A 24,525-nucleotide genomic window follows, 5' to 3' on the forward strand; every position below is an offset into this window, starting at 1 on the left:
AATATAGGGATTTTTTTTATTTCAAAATATGAGGATATCTAGAATGATATTAAAGTCAAATAAAAAAATAGGACATCTTGGACATTAAAGTACCCTAATATGTCTGTGTAGATTTTGGCGTTCGATCCGACCATCACTTGTGACATCGTTGCCGTGTCCTCTATTTTTTCATATTATCACGTTACAATTTTTGTAATATTATACACGAGCGTGACACCCTCAAAAATGCGCTTAGTTTTCGAGATACTGATCACAGAGGGATGAATGGCTAATTTTATTCTTACTTTATATTTTCGAGGGTGCTGAAAACGAAAATGAGGTTTACTTTGAATTTTATGTGGGGGAACATTGTCAAAATCGCAATTTTAACCTAAAAATAAAAAAAAGAAATCACGTTTTTTTGCGTTTACCTCGCCACAACTCTGTTCCATTTTAATATTTTTTTCTGAAATTTTTACACTATATAGCTGTAACATTTCTGAAGACAAAGGTATCTGCTTCAAATTTTTGTTCTTATCATGATAAAGGTTATGAATTTTTCAAAAAAAAGGTGCGGATTTGTGCATTGCAAAGTTTAATCGCAAAAATTGTGTGACGAAGTTTAAAATTTGGCTTCTCAATCACATTTATTTTAAAGTAAAGAGTACAAGGAAGTTTTCTGGTAAGCTAATAAACAAAATATTTTATAGAAAAAAAAAATAGTGCAACTTTTATTGTCAACATTAGAAATCCCCAATATAACGCTTATTTTTTGAGGGACAGACAATCTAGGTCTAATTTCTCACATTTAGTACTATCCTTGGATTATAAGCTTTAATTTGACACCTCATTTGTCGTTTTACCTAGTATAGTGACGGAGAAGTAAACGTTATTATTCTATTATTCTTGTAGGTACATTTAACATTGATTGAAATTATGAAAGAAATATATAGAAAACAGCATGGCAACACTGTAACCCACAAACATAAAAATTCAGCCACATTCAGCTGTGCGTTACATAGGGTGCTTTAATATTCAAGATGTCCAAAAAATAATGAGTTAAAAATTGAAAATACTTTTGAATTTATTAAAGAAAAACATACGCTGGGGTCACAACTTCCCCCGCTTGGTCATCCGAAGGTTAACATTGTTTTTGATTTTTTTTATTACCAAAAAATAGTACAACACTTGGGATTTTGATAATTTAAAGTTGTTTAAATAAGTGTTGTAAAATATTGCATAATTCTCACTTTGCCTAGATGTATTGTTTACTCACCCTGGAAACTCTTTTATTTTCACACTAACGTTGGTAACACAGATTAAGTAAATTTTCGTGCTTATGGAAGCTATCTCGTTCACTGTAAATAGTTCAGTAAAATAAAATACATGGAACAAAGCAAAAAATCTTGCAAGGAACAGAAGAGAGTGGAGAAAATGAATCAATAAAATCGGACGGGACTTAAGCAATGATGCGTGAGGTTAGCAACCTTACCATCAAACCTTTTGCTTTTACTATTTTGCTATTGAAACACTGATGTACCCTTTGCTCCGCTATGGAGCTATATGATTAAAAAATATATAATCAAACACACAACACAGGTGCTCCGATGAGGCTAATTAAAGCCGAAATATGTATACGCACATAGTAGAGGCCCTATTTTGTAATCAAATCTGAATCATCTGTACTTTCATTTTATTTGTATTCACTTTTGTGGGTATAAAAGGAACTAGTTAGCTAAAAAATTTTTTCACGGTGAACGACAAGTCGTGGATGCAATTATAGATCCTCTTGTCGACTAAGTCGCCAATCTTTTCTGCTTTGTACCTATTTTCCATCTTAAAAAGCGCAATAACTATATCGCCTCTTGTCGACTAAGTCGCCAATCTTTTCTGCTTTGTACCTATTTTCCATCTTAAAAAGCGCAATAACTATATTTAAAATATACTATATTATTATTGACTATATTATTGTACCAAGTTGTTAAATTGTTAATATAAAAATTTTGTACCAATTTTTATTTGTCACAATATTAGAAAAAAAAAATTGTTAATTACAAATTTATGAATATTTATTGTAAAAGGGTCATGCAGATGTTATTATTTTTATGTGCTAACCCAAATAAAAAAAAAACATTGAAACTGGCCCATAACAAACGGAACTGGCGGAATTATTGCAAACTGCTCCTCCACCAATTTTCAGGCAAAAAGTTTTCATGGTCGCTACATAAATAATTATTTTTCAAAATATTCTACAATTTTTACAAATGGCATTGTTAAGTAGTAGGCTTTATAGATAGACGAAGCAACGAACATTAAACCTAGGAATTTTGTGCAGTAAGATGAATCGTTATGCAACTTTTTGCATTCGATTAGAGAGAGTGTCAGGTGTCAAAAATTTTTGTGCATAAAAAAATGCATTTTAAAAGTGCATCTCGAAGAGGTGAACATGAAAAATTTAGAACTCGGGCAATATTGACGGAAATGAGTTGAGTATTTATAATCGGGGGTTTTGGGGATCGCTGAGTACGAATTTCATATCGGCGATGGTCTCCAAGGTACCTGGTGCCCACGGTGGAACTCGTCGCCTAGAGTTTTACGTTATAATTATTAAAAATCAGTCAATATCGATTACTCGGCAGGTTTTTGGGATCGCCGGCCACGAATTTAGTGTTGGCGATGGTCTCCAAGATGCCTGGTGCCCTGGGTGGAACTCGTCGCCTGGAGTTTTATGTTATAATCATTCAAAATCAGTCAATAACCATTACTCTGAGGATTTTGGGGGTCGCTGAATAATAATTTCATGTGTTCGATGGTCTCCAAGATACCTGGTGCTCAGCGTGGAGCTCGTTGTCTGGAGTATTATGTTATAATTATTCCAAATCATTTAAAACCATTACGCGGAGGGTTTTGGAGGTCGCTGAGCACAAATTTCATGACGGCGATGGTCTCCTGTGTACCTGGTGCCCAGGTTGGAACCCGTCGCCTGGAGTTTTATGTTATAATTATTCAAAATCAGTCAATAACCATTACTCTGAGGATTTTGGAGTGCGCTGAACAATAATTTCATGTGTTCGATGGTCTCCAAGGTACCTGGTGCCCAAAGTGGAACTCGTCTGGAGTTTTATGCTATAATTATTACAAATCATTTAAAACCATTACTCGGGAAGTTTTGGGGGTCGCTGAACATGAATTTCATGACGGTGATGGTCTCCAAGGTACCTGGTGCTCAGGGTGGAACTCGTCGCCTGGAGGTTTATGGTATAATCATACAAAATCAGTCAATAACCATTTCTATGAAGGTTTTAGGAGTCGTTGGGCATCAATTTCATGTTGGCGATGGTCTTCAAGGTAGGTATACAATAATCTAAAAAAATACGTGTTAAATTAAATGTTAGTGCACGTATTCATAACCAATTTATTTGTAAAATATAATGAAAAAAATAATAAAAAAGTAAAATAAAATAAAAGAATATATTTATTTACTCGAAGTTACACAAATTTCTCTCTTCCGCAATTTCGAAATCCAAAATTATAAAACAGCGCAGCTATAGACTGTAGATAATGAAAATTCCTTTAATACCAATCTTAAACAGCTTGATATTATAATATTATTATTTATTCTGTAACTAACAAGACTAATAAGTATAAAATATGTGACTTTTTCAAAACACCAACATTAAAAACTTACTTTGCTTTAAATACGGTATCACTTTTTAGATGTTTTTTTATAATTCATTAAAAAATTTTATAAGAACAGAACTACATAAAAGTGTAGCTTGGAGGTATTCACATATATACTATGCTTTGATTTTAAACCAGGAGCAGTAAAATAAAAAGACAGATTCACACCCAAGAAAGCCAATAGAAAAATCACCATATACATCTTCTTTTTTCGTTGATCATATCGGCCTTCGACGGTAATCCATCAACATTATATTATACTAATACGTCGCTAAAGAGTTCTAAAAACCACTGTTATTTTTATATAAAAGCAGACTAGAAATCTAAAAATTAAAATAATACCGCAGAAAACACAAAAAATCGCTGATATAACTTAATTACCTCAAAATGCCAATTAAGTATGTCAAAATTTCATAAATGTCATTAGTGTCAAAATTTAACGACAACTGCTTTAAAAGCGACAAAATTTTAAAATAATTTTTAAATAGGTAATTTTTTAGGATATAATATAAAAGTGTTTTAAGAAAAATTATTAATGAAAAATATATTTACCGACCCCCAAAACACCGAAGTAATGGATATTGACTGATTTTGAATGAATACAACATATAACTGCAAGCGACGAGTTCCATCCCTGGCACCAGGTACTTTGGAGACCATCGCCGACATTAAATTCGTACTCAGAGACCCCAAAAACCCCGAGTAATGGTTATTGACTGGTTTTGAATGGTTACAACATAAAACTCCAGGCGACGAGTTTCACCCTGGGCACCAGGTAACTTAGAGACCATCGCCGACATGAAATTCGTACTAAGCGACCCCCAAACCCCCAGATTATTGGTTTTTCACTGATTTTGAATAATTATGACATAAAACTCCAGGCGACGAATTCCACCCTGGAAACCAGGTACCTGGTTTAGCGACTCCAAAAACCCCCGAGTAATCTTTATTGACTGATTTTGAATTGTTTTAACATAAAACGCTAGGCAACGAGTTTCAACCCTTGGCACCAGGTACCTTGGGCACCATCGCCGACATGAAATTCGTACTCAGGGACCCTCAAAACCACCAGGGTAATAATTTTTGACTAATTTTGAATAATTATAACTAAAAACTCCTGGCGACGATTTCCACTTTAGACATCAGGTATCTTGGAGACCAACGCCGACATTAAATACGTGGTTAGCGACCTTAAAAACCGCCGTGTAATGGATATTGACGGATTTTTAATTATTATAGCATGAAACTCCAGGCGACGTGTTCCACACTTGCCATCTTGTACCTTGGAGATCATCGCCAACATGAAATTCGTACTCAGCGATCCCCAAAACCCCCAGGGTAATAGTTTTTGGCTGATTTTGGATAATTATAACTAAAAACTCTAGGCGACGAGTTACACCCTGGGCACCAGGTGCCTTGGATGCCATCGGCAACATTAAATTCGTGGTTAGCGACCCCAAAAACTGCCGTATAATGGATATTGACTGATTTTTAATTATTATAACATAAAACTCCAGGCGACGTGTTCCACACTTGCCACCATGTACCTTGGAGACCATCGCCGACATGAAATTCGTACTCAGCGACCCCGAAAACCCCCAGGGTAATAGTTTTTGGCTGATTTTGGATAATTATAACTAACAACTCTAGGCGACGAGTTCCACCCTGGGCACCAGGTACCTTGGAGACCACCGCCAACATTAAATTTTGTTTAGCGACTCCAAAAACCCCCCGAGTAATGTTTATTGACTGATTTTGAATGGTTTTAACATAAAACTCTAGGCGACGAGTTACACCGTGGGCACCAGGTACCTTGGAGACGATCGCCGATATGAAATTCGTGCTCAGCGGTCCCAAAAACCCCCGAGTATAAAAATTCAACTCATTTCCGTCAATATTTCCCAAATTCTAAATTTTTCATTTTCACCTCTTCGAGATGCACTTTTAAAATGCATTTTCTAATGCACAAAAATGTTTGCCCTAGATGAATTTAGTTCACAAAGTTGCCTGACACTCTCTCTAATTGAATGCAAAAAGTTCCATGACGATTCATCTTACTGCACAAAATTCCTAGGTTTTGGGCTTTTTAGTGCTTCGTTGCTTCGTCTAAGATGAAATCGCGCACTTTTAAATGTTATTGGTAAATAAACAAATTCTGAATTTTTAAATCGGCAAAAAATGGTCCTAGAAAAATTTTCTTTTTTATATTTGTGAATCATTCACACATATAGAAATAGAGTTCTCAATGCATTTCTCGAAAATATAGATAAAAGCAAACCAAATGAGACCTTAAAATATTGTATATTTTATCGGCAACAACCGCGTTTTTGCAACTGAAAGAATGGTAGTACTTAATAAACAAATTATATATCTCACAAACTACATACTGGATATTTTTCAACCAATTTCTTTTGCTTTATATTAGGTTTGTTCTAGCAAACAGTCAAACTAGTCAGAAACCGTCAGCAAACAGTTGGTCAGTGAGAGAACATAATACAGTCACCAGTGCTATCCCCTCTACTCGCGCTGGTCCGCTATTCGCTGATGGTTTCAAACCATTTGAAACTGATGCTAGAACAAACCTATTGATACTACAACTTTTTCTGTAAAATAAAATGGTTTATAGTACAGTAAAACCAATTTGTCTGCAACCGTGAGAAAAAGAGATGACAGACGTTCGCTTATGCGATGGAAGTGACCTTGAGGGTTTTTTAACTCTGTTTACCTGTACTTATTTATAATGCAAATAATATTTTTTGCAAATTTGGTTTTCAGTTTTGATTTATAATTAATAAGTAAATAAATTAAGGGTCAAATTCAAACTAAAGACCAATATGAATTATTGTTTCCTCTGTTTTGCAGAAAAAAATCGTGAAGACCTTCATAAAAACATGAATTACCGCAGCAGTTAGAAAAGTAAATTTTGTGCAAAAATTGCCATTTTTAATTATTTAAACAATGATTCCTTCATAAGGGCCTTATACTTTCTTAAAAATATCTTTTGTTTTAACCTAAAGTTTGAAATAAAATGTATTCCAACCTGTACGGAATTACATTTTGATTTACATGTATTGTATTTTTATTAGATCGGGCTATAATGTAGCTTCTTAATTGGAGGACCATTTGTTCAAACCTGTTGCCATTAACATCTAGACCTACTAACTTCACATTTAAAAGTTTTCACAAAAAATTATTTGTCTCTTTTTCAATTTGAATATCGTTTAAGTTCTCTTAGGGTACGAACATGCCAAAGATACATGGATAAGCGCGGTGTAGGTCGCGTTCGCGGTCGAGGTTTACATTGATGACGGGCAGAACATACCGAAGATACCTTTCTTTCAGTGTTTTTTACTTGGCGCAACCTGATTATAACAAGAAATTAATAAATACACCAGCCGTACCTCCGGCGAATGTCATGTGGTTTAAAAACCACCAATAAACTTTAATTTACCACGCGATCAGCTGCTCGATCGCGATGTAAAACAAAATATTTTGTTTTTGCGTCTACATCGTTGTAAACCGCGATTATAGGTTGCGAGGGTGAACGGGTGACACATCCTTAGTATGTGCGATCTCATAAGAAAATGAAGGTTTGTTTTGACATCGATGTAGCGATCGCGATCTATCCGCGATTATCGACCTACGCCGCGCACATCCATGTATCTTCGGCATGTTCGTACCCTTAGAGTTGCCACCTTGCAATTGGTACCCTGTTACTAAAGATCTCCTTCTAAAGGCAGCTATTCTTACAGATATAAACTGATGCTGTTTTGTAAACACAAAATGAAGATGTAAACTACATTTAGTTATGTTAAATTCGATATTTCGATCAGTATTTATTTTTCATCTTCATCAGGAACAAACTAGAAAATTAACTAACAGTTAGGTACAAACATAATATCGATGGCTAAGAGGACAAATATTGTATGTCCATTTTTGTTTAAAATGAGATAGTCCCTGGTCTATGCCAGTCGAGATGGAATCTGTATTGTGCTCAAATAGTGCATGTTCTCTTAGAACGGTTTGCTAGTTACTAAAGTACCATTAAACACATGTCCATTAACAACATCATGAACTTAGAGCACAAATGTTGTATATCCAATAATAAAATACTTTTGCGTTCACAAAATTCAAACCAAACAACATTCGTTCGCCAGCATTGGAAGCGAACGGTTGTGTGTTTTGATTTGTTTCTTGTGTTTTGTTATTTGTTTTGATTGTTGTGTTGTGAATACTAGCTGTAAGTGTTTATTATTTTATTACTTTCATCACATCGACTAACTTTCAACGACGTAGGTAAATATTTGTATATTTAACCTTGACACCATGGCGTACAATAATAATTGTGAAATTTGCTTAGCTGAATTTTCCCAAAACGAAAAATATATTTTACGTTGTCATGGGGATTGCAAACGGTATTTTTGCCTCAAATGTTCTACTCTCAACAAAACAACGGCAAAAACTCTACTGGACCCAAAAAATTGTCATTTAAGATTCTTCTGTTCTTTATGTGAGTCTCCTAGCCTCAGATATTTAAATGAAAAAATAAACGATTTATCAAAAAATCAAATACCACAAGAGAATTTTGACGCCTTAATTCATGTGACAAAAAAACTTAATGATAATTTGCCAATTTTCATCGAGACATGTGATTTATTAACCAAAAATGACGGCAAATTAGACTATCTGACAAAAAAAATTGACGAGATCCATAAATTAAATAACCTGCTAAATCCTGAATATCTTTTAAAATTGATAAGGCAGATGGAACAAGATATCTTCAATATATCGTCAGTTTTTTTCGGCTGTTCCACTGACACAATTAAAGTCCAAGTCCAAGATTCAAATTCATCTGAGATTAAATTGGGATTAGAGAGGCTCTCTTCAAACATAAGTGAAATATCAAATCAAATGAGTAACCTTTCAAACAAACTACCTGCTATACCAACGAAGAAAGAGGTAGTGAAGAGAAACATAGTATATGCCACTACAGGTACCCAAACTGAAGACACTCATTTCGAAGCAGGTCCAGTCAAAAAATCAAAAATTGCAGAAGATAGATGTCACTTTGTCGTTATTAGCAACTTAACCCCAATTTACACCCCTATTCAAGTAGTTCACTACATTAAAGAGAAGCTAGATATTAAGGAATATATTCGATGTTACGCCCTACTTCAAGACTCCAACACAGCAACTGGTTCCTCGTTCAAAATAGGCATAAAATCAAAAACGTCCATCGACTTATTATTTAATAAGGAAATTTGGCCACCTGGTGTCAACATTAAATGGTCCACAGAATCATCATACTCTGAACCAAAGACTTCATCTGAACAAAATATAAATCCGAAGTACAATAGAAGCCCGGTTAGCTTGGAAAATCCAATTACCATTCCAAGCAACAACAAAAATGAAGTTGAAAACACAAATATATTTACAGACAAGCAGGCCATCACAGTTTGCAAATCCAAAGATCCTTTCCGTTCCCATATCAATTTTATTAAGAAAGATACTTTGGAACCATCCATAAATTTGGATCCTTTAACACCACCAAGAGTTAGACTAACTAATAACTCGAACAGTCGATACCTTCTTGCAAGATTAAGGGAACCGGATATCTTTTATTTTAGTGATGACAACTTTGGCATGGTTCTGATTAATATTCGTTCTATAAGAAATAAAACTGATGAATTATTTTTGTTTCTGGAGGAATTAGGATTTCACCCGATAGTTGCGGTTACAGAGCAGTGGCTTGAAGTCAACGAGCCTTTTTTTGTAGAAAAATATACCACAATTGCCAGGTATGATCGCCCAAGTTCGGCTCATGGAGGCACCCTAATTCTCTCTAGAAATAATGATTTTTCTCCGGTAACAAAATACGACTTTTTGTTAAGTGAATCCGTCTTTGAGTTTTCCTTAGTTTATAATAAAAATCTTAATCTTTACATTATTTGCATTTATAGATCACCTGACTTTGCCGTGGAACTATTTTTTCAGAACCTGCTAAATTTGTTAGATGACCTGCCTCATAAAAGCAGAAAAATTCTATGCGGTGACTTTAACATTAATTATGCTGCTGCTTGTGCTACTCAAGTATCCCTGGTCAACATATTTGAATCGTATGGTCTCTCAATGCACGTTAATTCTCCTACAAGGATTACAAAAACTACATCTACCATAATCGATTATATTGTCTCAGATTTCTCACCCCTTGATGTCCGCTCTACAGTTATTAATGCGGGACTATCTGATCATGAAGCAGTGTATACGAAGTTTAACATCTTCAGCAAACCCTCCTCAGAACCCAGACGTTTAGGTAGGATTTTTTCCGCCCAGAATTTTCGTAAATTCCAAAATTTATGCTTAGCTTCTGAGTGGCAGTTTCCTTCTATGGACGTGGACTATAATTTCAGTGTTTTTCTAGATAAGCTTATCTGCATCTTCAATAAAGCTTTTCCTTTAATTCCTATTAAGCCAAAACATCGAAAACCTTGGGTTACGAAAGGTATCCGCATATCAGCCAAGAATATGCGTTCACTTCTATACATCAAGAAATTTACTACCAATGTTTCTGTCACTGAATATATCACGAAGTACAGGACAACATATCTAAAACTTGTCAAATCAGCTAAAAAAGCCTATTATCAAAATCGTCTGGGAAGCTCTAAAAGTGTTGCAAAAGAAACCTGGTCTATAATAAACGATTTTCGAAATAAAACTCACACAGCTCAATCATTTTCCCTTCCAAATCCTGAGTGTCTAAAAGATTACTTCGTTAATGTCAGTAAAAATATAACATCAACTATTTTGCCGCAAAAAGATCCCATTTCCTATCTCCCTAATTCAAGAAAGGTCTCGAATTCATTCTTTTTAAAACCAGTCGATAACTCTGAACTGACCCAAACAATCAATAGTATCAAAAGCAAATCATCCTGTAGTACTGATGGACTATCTATAAAAATTTTCTCTAATCTCACAGAAAATGTGTTGGAAATCCTCGTCTCACTAATTAATGATTCCTTCGAAAAAGGTCAATTTCCAGAGTGCCTAAAGACAGCCATTATTATTCCTCTTCATAAGGGTGGCGAAAAATCTAATGCCTGCAACTATAGACCTATTGCCTTACTACCGGTACTCTCCAAAATTATTGAGAGACTCATTAAAACTCGACTTATGTCTTTTATCGTTGATAACAACATTTTATCTCAAAATCAATTCGGCTTTTTAACTAATAAATGTACCACTGATGCCATGTTTTCTGTACTACATGAGGTTTATCAAGCACTAAACAATCATTTTTATACTGCCACTGTTTTCTGTGACTATGCCAAAGCTTTTGATTGTGTAAATCACGACATCTTGATTAAAAAACTAAATTTCTATGGAATTAGAGGTATTTCTTTGATTTGGTTCCAATCCTACTTGAATAATAGGAAACAACTAGTTAGAGCAAATGATACTGACTCTAGTCTCAAAAACATTGTATGTGGGTACCGCAAGGTTCAGTATTGGGTCCTCTTCTGTTCCTTATCTTTATAAATGACATCACTAATTTAAAAATCGATGGGAAAATTTTTCTTTTTGCTGATGATACCAGTATCACTTGGAGCAACTCAACTATAGCATCTCTTCATGAAACTATAACTTCGGATCTACTGACGATAAAGACCTGGTCTGACTCTAATTTACTCTCTTTTAATGTAGATAAAACAGTAGCATTATCCTATAAAGGAGCTCTTCAACCTTTGCCTCTTAATAACAGTCAGATCAGTACCGTTGATTCTGTAAAATTTCTTGGTATTTTTTTAGACAGCAACCTCAAATGGTCCCTTCATATCGATTCGTTAAGTAAGAAACTCGCCTCAGCTTGCTTTGCAATAAGATCTGTCTCAAGGGAACTCAATTTAGCATCTTCTAAAATAACATATTTTTCATTATTCGAGTCTCATCTTCTATATGGTCTTCCTTTTTGGGGTTCTAGTACAGCTGCTCAATTTGAGGTTATTTTTAAATTGCATAAAAGAGCAATAAGGTATCTGTTTGGCCTCAGAAGATCTACACATTGCAGAAGTTACTTTAGGAATCACGGAATTTTAACACCACCATCTTTATATATTCTAGAAACGGTTTGTTTAATTCGTAAACACCTTCATGCCTTTCCAGCAAGGCCCAATCATCTTTACTCCACCAGAAATTCAATTTTTGATATTTATTTACCGATCCCATGCACTGAGTTAGTAAAGAAATCTATATTATATTTCGCAAAAAAACTTTACAACCATCTGCCTTTACAACTTAAATCTGCAACATCTTTCCCAAAATTCCGTAAACTGACAAAAGCCTATCTATCTGAAAGACCATATTATTCAATAGAAGAATTTCATAATGAATAACTAAGAAAATTGGGTTTCATACGCAGTAGCTTAAACTGTCAATTCCTAATGTTGTATTTTAGTTGTTGTAAGTATGTTCAACTTTCAATTTGAAATGTATATAAATTTTGCAATTAATTGTTTTTGTCTTTGGTTTTATATCTTATTTACTGTATATTGACGATTTATCTAATTTTATTGAATTGTAGTTGTTATTTGTTATTTCTTGTTGATATTATTTTTCTTTTGACTGTATGTAAGCTTTGTCCATAAAATTGTAAAAATTTTCAGTGACAATAAAGCATATTTCTATTCTATTCTAACTCTTTTGTTGCAGCGCTTTATTGTATATCGAAAGATACAATTTTTTTCCACACATCCACACATTCAACATTTTCAACACATTCTGCGTTTAATTTTTTCAAAATTAAAAAAGGGTTGGTCGAAATTTTGCCCTTACGCTCTTAATAAAAGATTCATTTGTACTACTAGTGGATACTATTTTAAACCTGATTTTATGATATTTTCACTATTGCAGTATGGAAATAATATATTGTATGTCCATGTTTTACTCCACATTTATTGTATGTCCATACAAAGGGTTACTTATAGCTTGTTAAATGTGAATAACATTTAACACTAACAGAAATAGAACTGAATAAGGTTTAAAACAAAGGCATTGCTCGAACTTAACTTTAATTTAGTTACTTTTAAAGTATGTACCTAAGCAACTACGGTTTGTCACGGATAACGCAAACTTTTAAATTGCTTTTACCGAAAACATCAATTTTGAACATACAATATTTGTCCTTTTAGCCATCGATATTACAATGATATAACTTACGAATAATTGTTGTAGGTGTGTTATGTAAAGCAATTTAACTGAGAACTATATATCTCGTTTTCACAAGAACAACCAGAGCGACAGTGAGTTACGTAGGTATCTTTTCTCACATGCGTTAAGGGTTAAAAGTTCCAAAATCAAGTCATAGGTTAATGTTTTATATTGTGTTATTTATAGAAGTTTAAAGCATTGCAATAAATTTGGCTTAATATACTTGTATCTGATTTGTAATTAATTGAATTTTTATTTCTGTTTATGTGGTACATTTCGAGAAATAATATTTTTTAACCGTATAATTATTTTCTGAATCTAAAATCTTGCTATCTCATAAATTAAAAGCTATAGCGGGATAAGATGGTCAAAATTGCCCCTGCACTGATTAGCGCTGCTATTTGTGTTTTCGATAAAGGATATACAATTGTGGAAGACAAAGGGAAGGAATTCTACACTATGCATTAATAATATTTTTAATATTATTAATTTTACTATTAGGATTGAAAACAAACTTCATCTTTCAACTGCCAGATGATGCTAGTCACCTAGTACCTTCATTTCAGTTGCAATGGGTGGGAGAAGCTCTCGGTGCTGGTCAATTGGGGTATGGAGAACAGTGCCTACTTTCTCTCCGATGAGGTTCCAATAAGAGCCGAAAATCGCGATTCAAGGGACTGGACTTCACATTGCAACTGAATAAAAATAGTATACATTTTTATAAAAATAGAAATTTAATATATATTAATTCTGTGAAAATTTTTTATCTTTTTGAAAATATTTGGACCTCCGACGCCCCTGAGGGGCATAAGGAGTTTCGAGAAAGAAGAAGAAGAAGAAGAAAATATTTGGCCACTTGGCCACCATAAAAATATTTACAATAAGTAAGTTATCAGATTGCCATTTAGAAAAACCCTCTTCAATCATTTTAAAAAAATTGTCTTAACATAAACACTCAAATATTATGAAATATATAGCTCACAGCAAAACTAAGATATACCATAAATGATTACACCAAGTAATTGAATATAAAACGTAATGAATTAATGGCGCTGATTTTAAACATTACAATGATATGACGTCACAACCAATGAAGGCGCGTTTTGGACTGGCCGCTATAATTTGAATTTTATCTCGATTTATTCGTCTTTAGGAGCCAAAAGAAAGACAAAACCAACTTTTTTTTCTTTGATATATATTTTAAATTATGTTGTGTTGTGATTTATAGCATATTTTTTGAATTAAAAATTTTATGCAAGTTCCCTATTATTTTAAATAAAGTGAAATAAACGGCAATGTGCTTTTACCCTATTAAATATTTGGGTCATCACGCGTTCATATAATTATTATCCATGCAAATAGTGTTCGTGGTCATAACGTGTTGAATAACAACCAGTTACATGCTGTAATACGATTCTATAACTTTATGAGCTTTTTATGAGCGATCGGAAAGTATTATCAATATGTGCAAAATTAAATTTTATTTCCGTTTTATTTCTAAACGTTATTTTATATTAGATTGGATCGGTCCTCACCGGAGGGACCGCAGACGTTCGGATACAATTAGCGTCTCTTTGCAGAGACAATGACGTCGACTTTGCAAAGTAACAAGACACTTACTCAACACACACACTACACATTACACCTGAGTTAGTGATAAGTTATACAATTATGTGGCTAAAGGTTCTAGTTCTAAACCAAGGCCAGAATCAGAGAAAAAAAATTTTTATATTAGTTGTATGGCGGTGTTTGGAAGTTTTAAATGGGATGTATGAGTTGAATTGTAGAAATATTATCTTTACGCTATTTTAAGCTTTAGTTGTTAAGGGGTGAATGGAGGTTTTGTAGAGGGTGTAATTTGTAGACGTAACATCTTTTGTTGTTGAAATGACCGCACGAAGACTCAAACACTGAAAGTGTTATCAAACAATATTGGTCACTTCATTCTTGTCACTTCACTAACCTTCAGATCAAACTAAGTAAGAGTAACCAAATACAGCAAAAATGTGACCGAATAATTGTTTGTATAAGCAATTTTCTACTTATTATCTAACAGCTTGGTGTGGACGAACAGGTTAGTAACCCATTAACGCCTACGGGTACCATATGGAGCCAACAAATTGCGTATGCATCGAAGTCTATTTACCATATTTTTTAAAGTTACCTATTCCTAAATGAGCAATTCAAATTTAGTTTTATACCTATTTTCCAGTGTAATAAATTTTTGAATTTACGGTTGGTTTTGTTTGTGGCAAAATATGGACATTCGTTTCATGTAAGTATTTTATTTATTACTTTTTGCACTAGGTCCTCGTTTTAATTTTCAGAAGATTTTCTACAAAATTAAATAAATACCTTGTACGGGTTTTCATGATATTTCAGCTTTTTGGTTTTTTCGTAATTAGGCAAAAAATATGGCTGTTCCCAAATGGAACCGCTAGGCGGTTTGATGCATATATTGTTTTCACTATTCTTTTTTTACTTTTCTTATTTTTAGAAAAATTTCTTCGAAAGAAGATCTTGATATAGCTTTCGTGGAAAACGAAAGCAATAACAATGTTTCTGCCGTTTACATAGAATCTCCAGATACTAACATTTTGACAGACGAAGATTCGGCAGATGAAGATAATGCAGCTTTTACTGATAGTCGAAATCGTGACCAGCTGTCTTTGGGCGCGGAAATTGTTTTTCGAATGATACTAGAATCGAAAGCACTGCTAAAGACACGATCGTAGAAGAAACCACTTAGATCTACCCCGTACTAGCAGAGCAACTTCGTCTGCGCCAACTAATGGAGGTCTAATTATGTCCACGCGGTAGCAAAATGCAGATTTTTGCTAAGAAAGGGATTTGGTTTTTACAGTATATAATTTTCCAGAGTATAATACCTCAAAGTATGCTCGTTCAAGCCCTTTAGAACTTTCTAGATTACACCAACTAGACCTTTAAAAAGTTTTCAAGATAGGATAAAAATAAACAATGCTTTTCCGATGCCAAAATTAGTACAAAAATTAATAACCATTTTCAATTTCGTTGCAAAACGAAAATACAGCCGCACCATATTCTAGTCCAATCAGAGAGTGCAGCAAGCACCTCTACCGGTTTCGAAACTTGTTAGTCTCTCATCAGGAGGCACATATGCTGCTCTCCCTGATCCAACCAAAACAAACCCCGGCGTGCAGTCCCGGATTGCAACGAACGAAATGGCATAGATAGCTAGCAAATAGCAATATAGTCTAGCAATAGCTAGAGTGCTAGCAAAAGACTAAGTTTCACTCTAATGGCATATAAAACAACATAATGTTGCTCTACATCCCACCAGACTGAAAACAATGGAAACATTCTCTAGTTACACCTCCGAGGCTTCTACAATTTGCAAGCCTGAGACTAAGGAAAGCCTGCAATGCTGAGACTAAGGAAGATGAGGGAATTTCACAATTTATAATTCACGTCCCATCGGCTCAGCGCGGTAAAGTTCCAACGAGAATGGTTCCCTTCATACTCCAATCAGAGTAAACATAAAACAAAAATGAATAACCATTTTCAATTTCGTTGCAAAACGAAAATACAGCCGCACCATATTCTAGTCCAATCAGAGAGTGCAGCAAGCACATCTACCGATTTCGAAACTTGTACCGGACTGCACCCCGGCGTGCAGTCCTGGATTGCAACGAACGAAATGGCATAGATGCCCTAGCGGCAACTGCTAGCAAAAGACCAAGTTTTCACTCTAATGGCATATAAAACAACATAATGTTGCTCTACATCCCACCAGACTGAAAACAATGGGAACATTCTCTGGTTACACCTCCGAGGCTTCTACAATTTGCAAGCCATACGCATGCTGAGTCTAAGGAAGATGAGGGAATTTTACAATTTATAATTCACGTCTCATCTGCTCAGCGCGGTAAAGTTCCAACGAGAATGTTTCCCTTCGTACTCCAATCGGAGTAAACATAAAACAAAAATGAATAACCATTTTCTATGCCATTTCGTTCGTTGCAATCCGGGACTGCACGCCGGGGTTTGTTTTGGTTAGATCAGGGAGAGCAGTATATGTGCCTCCTGATGAGAGACTAACAAGTTTCTAAACCGGTTGAGGTGCTTGCTGCACTCTCTGATTGGACTAGAATATGGGGCGGCTGTATTTTCGTTTTGCAAAAAAATTGAAAATGGTAATTCATTTTTGTTTTATGTTTACTCTGATTGGAGTACAAAGGGAACCATTCTCGTTGGAACTTTACATCGCTGAGCAGATGGGACGTGAATTATAAATTGTAAAATTCCCTCATCTTCCTTAGTCTCAGCATCCCTATGGCTTGCAAATTGTAGAAGCCTCGGAGGTGTAACCAGAGAAAGTTCCCATTGATTTCAGTCTGGTGTGTTTTATATGGCATTAGAGTGAAAACTTAGCCTTTTGCTAGCAGTTGCCGCTAGGGCATCTATGCTATTTCGTTAGTTGCAATCCGGGACTGCACGCCGGGGTTTGTTTTGGTTGGATCATGGAGAGCAGCATATGTGCCTCCTGATGAGAAACTAACAAGTTTCGAAACCGGTAGAGGTGCTTGCTGTACTCTCTGATTGGACTACAATATGGTGCGGCTGTATTTTCGTTTTGCAACGAAATTGAAAATGGTTATTCATTTTTGTTTTATATTTACTCTGATTGGAGTACGAAGGGAACCATTCTCGTTTTAACTTTACAGCGCTGAGCAGATGGGACGTGAATTATAAATTGTAAAATTCCCTCATCTTCCTTAGTCTCAGCATCCGTATGGCTTGCAAATTGTAGAAGCCTCGGAGGTGTAACCAGTGAAGGTTCCCATTGTTTTCAGTCTGGTGCGATGTAGAGCAACATTATGTTGTTTTATATGCCATTAGAGTGAAAACTTAGTCTTTTCCAAAAATATTATTTCAAAATACAATAATAATATGGGTGGCACTGATTTGATGGTTAGCGGTTTATCTTGCTATCAAATTGGAATTTGTCCAAAAAAATGGTATTGGCCTACTTTTACATACCTGGAGTGGACGCGATCATTAAAAATGCATAGAAGTTGTATAGGAAATCTGGTCTTACCATTAGCCAATTGGAATTTACACGGGCAATTATCCAAATGTATCTAATTAGATATTATAAAATCCCACCGAAACCACCAGGAAGAGTGTCCGCAACTACAAGAAGTGACTCTCGAATTGGAGATATTTGGTACGAGGGATTAAATATTTTGTGGTTTTTGTGCCACAAAACAAAAAAAGAAGATGCGCACGGATTGGATTTTTAAGTTGAGGGAGAACAATGTGCTGCAAGTATGATGTGGTCCTTTGTATTGACTGTTTTCACAATTTTCTTACCAAGTAACTCTTAACGAACATCCATCGGGTTTGCGCCTAATGGTCCCATATGGGAACAATTTTTTTCTCAATAATTATTTCAAAAAATTTCTTCTTACGTTTGGTACAGAATACTGTTACATTTAACGATTTTTAATAAATTTTGTCGAAAATAAAAAAAAAGTTTTTCTCGGCGTTAATTGTTTAAAAGCACTCTTTTTTACTAGGATCAAGAAATTGATCCTAGTAAACGACTCTATAAAAATTTTTTGTTGAAAATGTTAAGTTGATGACTCTGTATGGTACTGAAAACATCGTTAGACTCATAGAAGCTAATCGGATAAGATGGGCAAGTCATGTGGTAAGATAAAAGAAAGACAGAGTGTTAAAGGGGGTATTTTTTTAGAAACGAGACGGTAGAAGATCAGTAGGACTAAGTCCAAAAACGAAGTTTTGAGATAAATGCAATCTTTGCATTCGTATTTCGATTATCTTTATGAGATGGCGCTACAAATTATGTAGCGCCAAATAATAGAGGTAGGTTGTGTAGGCCCCTGTTAATCCGAAGATTTAATTTTGCTCAATGCTCAATTTTTGGCTTAAGCCAATGTTACTCTGAGGGCCTCATTTATCTAGCATTTGGGTATAACAATGGCAAATAAAAGCGCAAGTTCGTGGAAGATGGAGGGCTGTAGTGGATGCGGCGAAGACTAACCCCGAGTTGTAAAGCCAGTTAAGAAGAAGAAGATTCCTAATCAATAAATCTTATCAAATTATGACTATCCTTAAATATTAGCCCCTAGTCTACGGAAATGGTCAAAGGGTGTTAAGAATACCTGCGAAGACAACTGCAATAAAACTCGATTAATGATGAAAATGCTAATGGAACGTAAATAACATGTTCGAAGTGGGAGAAAAAAAAACTATTATTGAAACATAAATGATGTATGTAAAATAACATAGGTATAAAGTGAAATCAGATTTTGGTATTAATTTTGAGAGTATACTAAACGCAAGATCAAAAATACTTACAATGTAGGGATAGTATTATGATATTGTTTGCTGATTGTTTTTTCATGATTTACTATCGATCACTAACAGGGCAAAGTAAAGTCCTCATTGCAAGTGGTTGTCTTACTTACTAATCCTCTTCTTTCCCATTGGAACATAGGGCATCTACTACCACTCTCCATTTTTGTCGATTTTGTGCTTTTTCTCTGACTTTTTCCACTTTATACCGACGCGACGTTTTCTGCTTTATCATTAATTGTTTTCTTGCATTTATTGATCGACCTTTACGAAATGAGGACGTGCGAAACAAGACGCAGGTGGAAGATGTAATTGGAATAATTGCGCAAATGAAATGCAACTGGGTAGGACACGTGGCATGACAAAACATCGAAAGGTGAACGAGACAAATTGTACATTGGAGATCACGCGAGCACAGTCGTAGTAGAGGAAGACCACAAAAACGATGTTAGACGACAACAAAGCAAAAATGGGGAGAAACTGTCGCGACAAAAGAGAGAAGAATGGAGACCTCATGGGGAGACTTTTGTTCAGGAGTGTATGTAAACAGGCTGAAGAAAAAGAAGATTTATCGGCCTCCCCTCCTTTTCATTTTCCTGGAGGTTGGAATTCCATCTTTTCTTTCTTTCTGTCTCCTCTTTCTTATTTGTTCATGTATTGGTTCTTATTTATTTTTTTTTCATAAATTTGATTTTCTGATCCGACTGGGCCAAAATATTCCTTTGATATTTCTTAAGCATTTATTGACGAAGGATTGAATTTTTCCAGTGTTGTTTTGTTATTCCCAAGTAACCCCGTGTAATAATACTGGCTTTATATTACTGTTTAAGATTTCTACTTTGGTGTTTAGTTTTATCTCATTAGATTTCCATTTAATATTTAACATATTATACACTCTGGGCCAAAATTAACCGCCCACCTTAAAAATGGGTCATTTTTGATGTCTCATATTTCCTAAACCTGTTGTTATAGCCTTATTATTTAAGAATATCACTGTAAGAATACTGTTGCTAGACAGATAAATGATATTTTATACCGGATGTAACAATCATACTGTGTTTTTTCCTTAAAGTTCGGGACACTGTGTGGAATATTATAGCATATATAAAATATTGAAATTAAAACACGATAATAGTCTTAGTCTTTCTTAACCTTTCCATTTTTGGTTCAACGATTTATTTATTGCTTTAAAATCGGTTGAGATAATATGCAAATGAAATTTGACGGGTTGCAAGAAGTAGTTATTGCACATTTTTTGACATACAATTAAGAATTTAATACTCACCATCGGTGCGCATTTGGGTAATATGACTGCTCAGTGCTCATATTACCCGTATGCGCGCCAATGGTGGATATTAAATTCTGAATTGAATGTCAAAAAATGTGCAATAACTACGTCTTAAACCACACCAAATTTCATTAGCATATTATCTCAACCGATTTTAAGCAATAAATAAATCGTCAGTTTGTAAGAAAAATTTCAACACTCTCTATATCGGAAGCGAATCATTTGCAGACATACGTTTATAAAGCAAACTCTCATTATTTTTTCATGCAAAATTACCCCTTAAAGTTTGCCATACTTATTTAAAAACACCCTGTATTGATGAAAAACATGGCTAGTTGTTAAAGTACCTAACCTTTTTATTATCCAACATAAGCGAATTAATCAAAAATCTGAATGTTGAGAAAACATGAGGTTATAGTTGAGTTTTAATTTCGGTATTTTACAAATGCTAGAATATTCCACAGGGTGATGCAAACTTTGAGAAAAAAACAGCCGGTATACAATGAAAATTTACATGTTTAGCAACATTGTTATTACAGCGATATTGCTAAAGAATAAGGGTATAACACATTAAAAAATTCACTTAAATCGGACAACAGGTTTAGGACATATGGGACATTAAATATGACCCATTTTTAAGATGGGCGGTTAATTTTGGCCCAGAGTGTAGTATGCTCTCTGTGCTTTGCCAATGGCAGCTAATCTGGAAAGCTCAACGTAGGTGGCGCTCGTGTAGTTGGAGGTCACCTCAACTTACGTCAACACTTAAAATCAATATATTTCTAAGCAAATATTGCATATTGGTTTGGCTGTGTGAATTAAACTTAAGAGCATAAAATCCCTCAATGTTGTGCTGTGCATTTGTGCTCATCGAGAACATCAGGACACAGGTTTCCCAAAGATATTTTGATGAGAAAAAAGTGGATTGTAGCAATAAGAAGGGATAAATATGTGCTGACAATAAATGCACGTATATGCAATAAAAAATTTGTTGAAACAGATTAGGTACGTATTGTTCCCAAGATTCGACTGGAAAAAATAGAATAATTCACTATAAAATTCAGATAAAAATTTATTATAAACGCACGGATTAAGATATGCAATTTTATATACATTCACACTGTTGTTACATTTACAATGGCTTTTTATGTAGTGAAAATATAAAAAAAATATTTGAAATAATAATATAGAGAAATGTGAAATAATAATTTGAAATAATTCTCAAGTTCTCAATATTTTTTAGTGACTAAAACATAAACTGACCAAACCTAACTTAGGGTCATCGAAAATAATATAAACAAGTTAATAACTGGAAATTTAAGTGACATATTACCTTTAAAATATGCTTTAAAATGACTAAAACATAACCTTATCAAAAATAATATAAACAAGTTAATAACTGAAAATTAGAGTGACCTAGTACCATTCAAATATTCTTTAATGACTAAAACATAACCTGATCAAACCTAACCCTGATTTTTTCTAATTTTACCTTAAATTTAAGGTTGCCTTCACACATTCCCAACACATTATATATTTCTATAAGGAATTATAATTTTTTTAAATAAGGCAACATTGCAGAATCAACTGCGCTCAACCCATGCTTAAACCAAATTTACCCCATATGCGCAACTGTCATGGCGGCCATATTTTGAAAATATCATATTTTTAAATGAGATAAACACAAAAATTAATGCTGAGCGTACTGATTTGGGAATTTTAAATTGATAAAAAGTAAGGCAGATATCATATACACACTATACCTGTGGGGGGAGTGAGTCAATACCAAATAAATACCCTCAGATCTATACCCTCTGAGCTATAGAAATAAAACATTGAGACGATGATTAATATAGTTTATCATTCAATAAGGGCTTCCTTTTTTCCAGTAACTCTCGCATTCCTTCTCCTCAATTCGTTTTTCAACGCACAAACAGCCCAAGATCCGTATTTTTCGGCCATAATTTATTATTTGTTAAATCGTAATCAAAACACCATGAACAAACTTCACGAATTGTCAAAACGTTGACCTCCAACTACACTAGCGCCGCCAAGCGGGATCAAATGCGTACATAGCTGCCATTCGTGTTTGAATATCCTCCTCTGCTCATTCTGTCGTGTTCAGTATGCTTCCTGGAAAACTGACTCTTTCCACTGATTTCAGCTCTTGGTTTGTTATTTGTTTGCCCATTTCTCTCGGTGAGTTAGTCTTCAATAGTTCAGTTTTATTCATATTTATCTCCATACCCACTTCTTTACCTTGTTTGGATAATTTCTTCAAGATCTTCCAATTGTTCAAAGGTATTACAGTGTATTACAATTTTACAGTTGCTGCATTTTCTCATGAGCAAGTCTATGACAATAATAAATAGAGTGGGGGACAATACACAACCCTGTTTTACACCGCTGTTAATACTTTTGCTGAGGTGTTTTTATAAAACAACTCCATTATTAAAATCCACAAGGAAAAATTTCCTGTAGCTGGCTGTATACCATTAATTACAAAAAAATTTAATGGCAAGTTCTAACTTCATCATTCTTTAGAAATTGTCCGGTATCCCATAACTTTCTACTATTTTCGACAATTTTTCTCTGTGTAGGATATAAACTCCTTCCTAAAGTTCCAATCTTTGATTGTTGGGGATAAATAATAATGTCCAAAAAATATTATTCACTGATTCACGTTTGTAATTTCAATTTATAACCGTTTCTAAGCAAACGGCTGTAAATATGCTACATGACCCATATTTATATTTGAATCAGAAACAATGGATGTTTCTCAATAAATGGATATCATATGCTTTTTCTCATGAGGCTTTTCAGTGCGTCAGTTTTTCGATTTCTTTCTAACGCAGTAAATTGTATGTGACAGAAAAAACGCACGTCGGTGATTACATTTCGTCGGTGACATTTATAACATTTATTGTAGTTGTCAATAGATGGCGCTATAATCGAAAATAAAATAATTTTCAAATTATATAATATATCTACGAATATAATCTGAACAATTTAAAGGACTATACAAATCAAAGAAAATACCATTTTATAAATGCAATAAACAAAATTGATTTGTTTTTATGCCAAATTGCAAATAAAATTTGACAACTGTCAGATTTAACTAAAATGTCATGTCACTAAAATGTATATTATCACGAACTTACCTTTTTTTCTATCATTTGTGACGCACTGAAAAATGCTCATGAAAAGAAGCATACATACATTTTACCTGGCCGTAGGGTAATTCCATTGAAGCTTACACCAGCGAAAATAACATTTTATATTTCGTAGATTAATAACACTGAATAGTTGTTAATAAAATGCTTATAAAATTGTGAATTCCTATTAGTTCATGTAACCAGTCATTATTATTGCCAAGCACAATTAATATTTAAACGAACAATAGGAACGCTCATAATCCAAATATGTACCTATATAATACAGAATCGAACAAATGAACATTTCCATTTTGAATTAAAACATAATTAAATAACCGAAAATCTTTTGTACTTCCTACTTTCTACGCAGTCTACATTTAGAATTTATATAAATACTATAACAGTGAGGGGCAAAATTATGCAATAAATTATTTTTTTGAAAATAAAGTTTGATGGATCGGAGTAGATTTTGGAGACAAATCCCGAAGCTGGTCGATATTTTAAAATTATGTTGCTGGTATGAACACATTATGAAAATGTAACAACAAAACACTGAAAACGTTTGTTTTCTATACTTCCACAAAATTTATTACAACTATGTGACTACAGCTGTTTCGGCAGAGTGCCTTTCTCAAGTGATTTAGATTACTATGGGTTTCCCTTTTTAAAGTCTTTTAACTGAAGAGGTTGAGGAGTGGGGAGCTGTTTGTCTCGAGTTAGTCATTCAGAATCATATCTGTATTTTTAAATTCATTAATTTCCATAGATTCTAATAAAGATAGCTTAAGGCCTTTATTTTGCTATCGGCTATCTTTATCAGAATCTATGGAAATTAATAAATTGGAAAATACAGAT

Source organism: Diabrotica virgifera, chromosome 8 (genome assembly GCF_917563875.1).
Source record: "Diabrotica virgifera virgifera chromosome 8, PGI_DIABVI_V3a".
Taxonomy (NCBI): Eukaryota; Metazoa; Arthropoda; class Insecta; order Coleoptera; family Chrysomelidae; genus Diabrotica; species Diabrotica virgifera.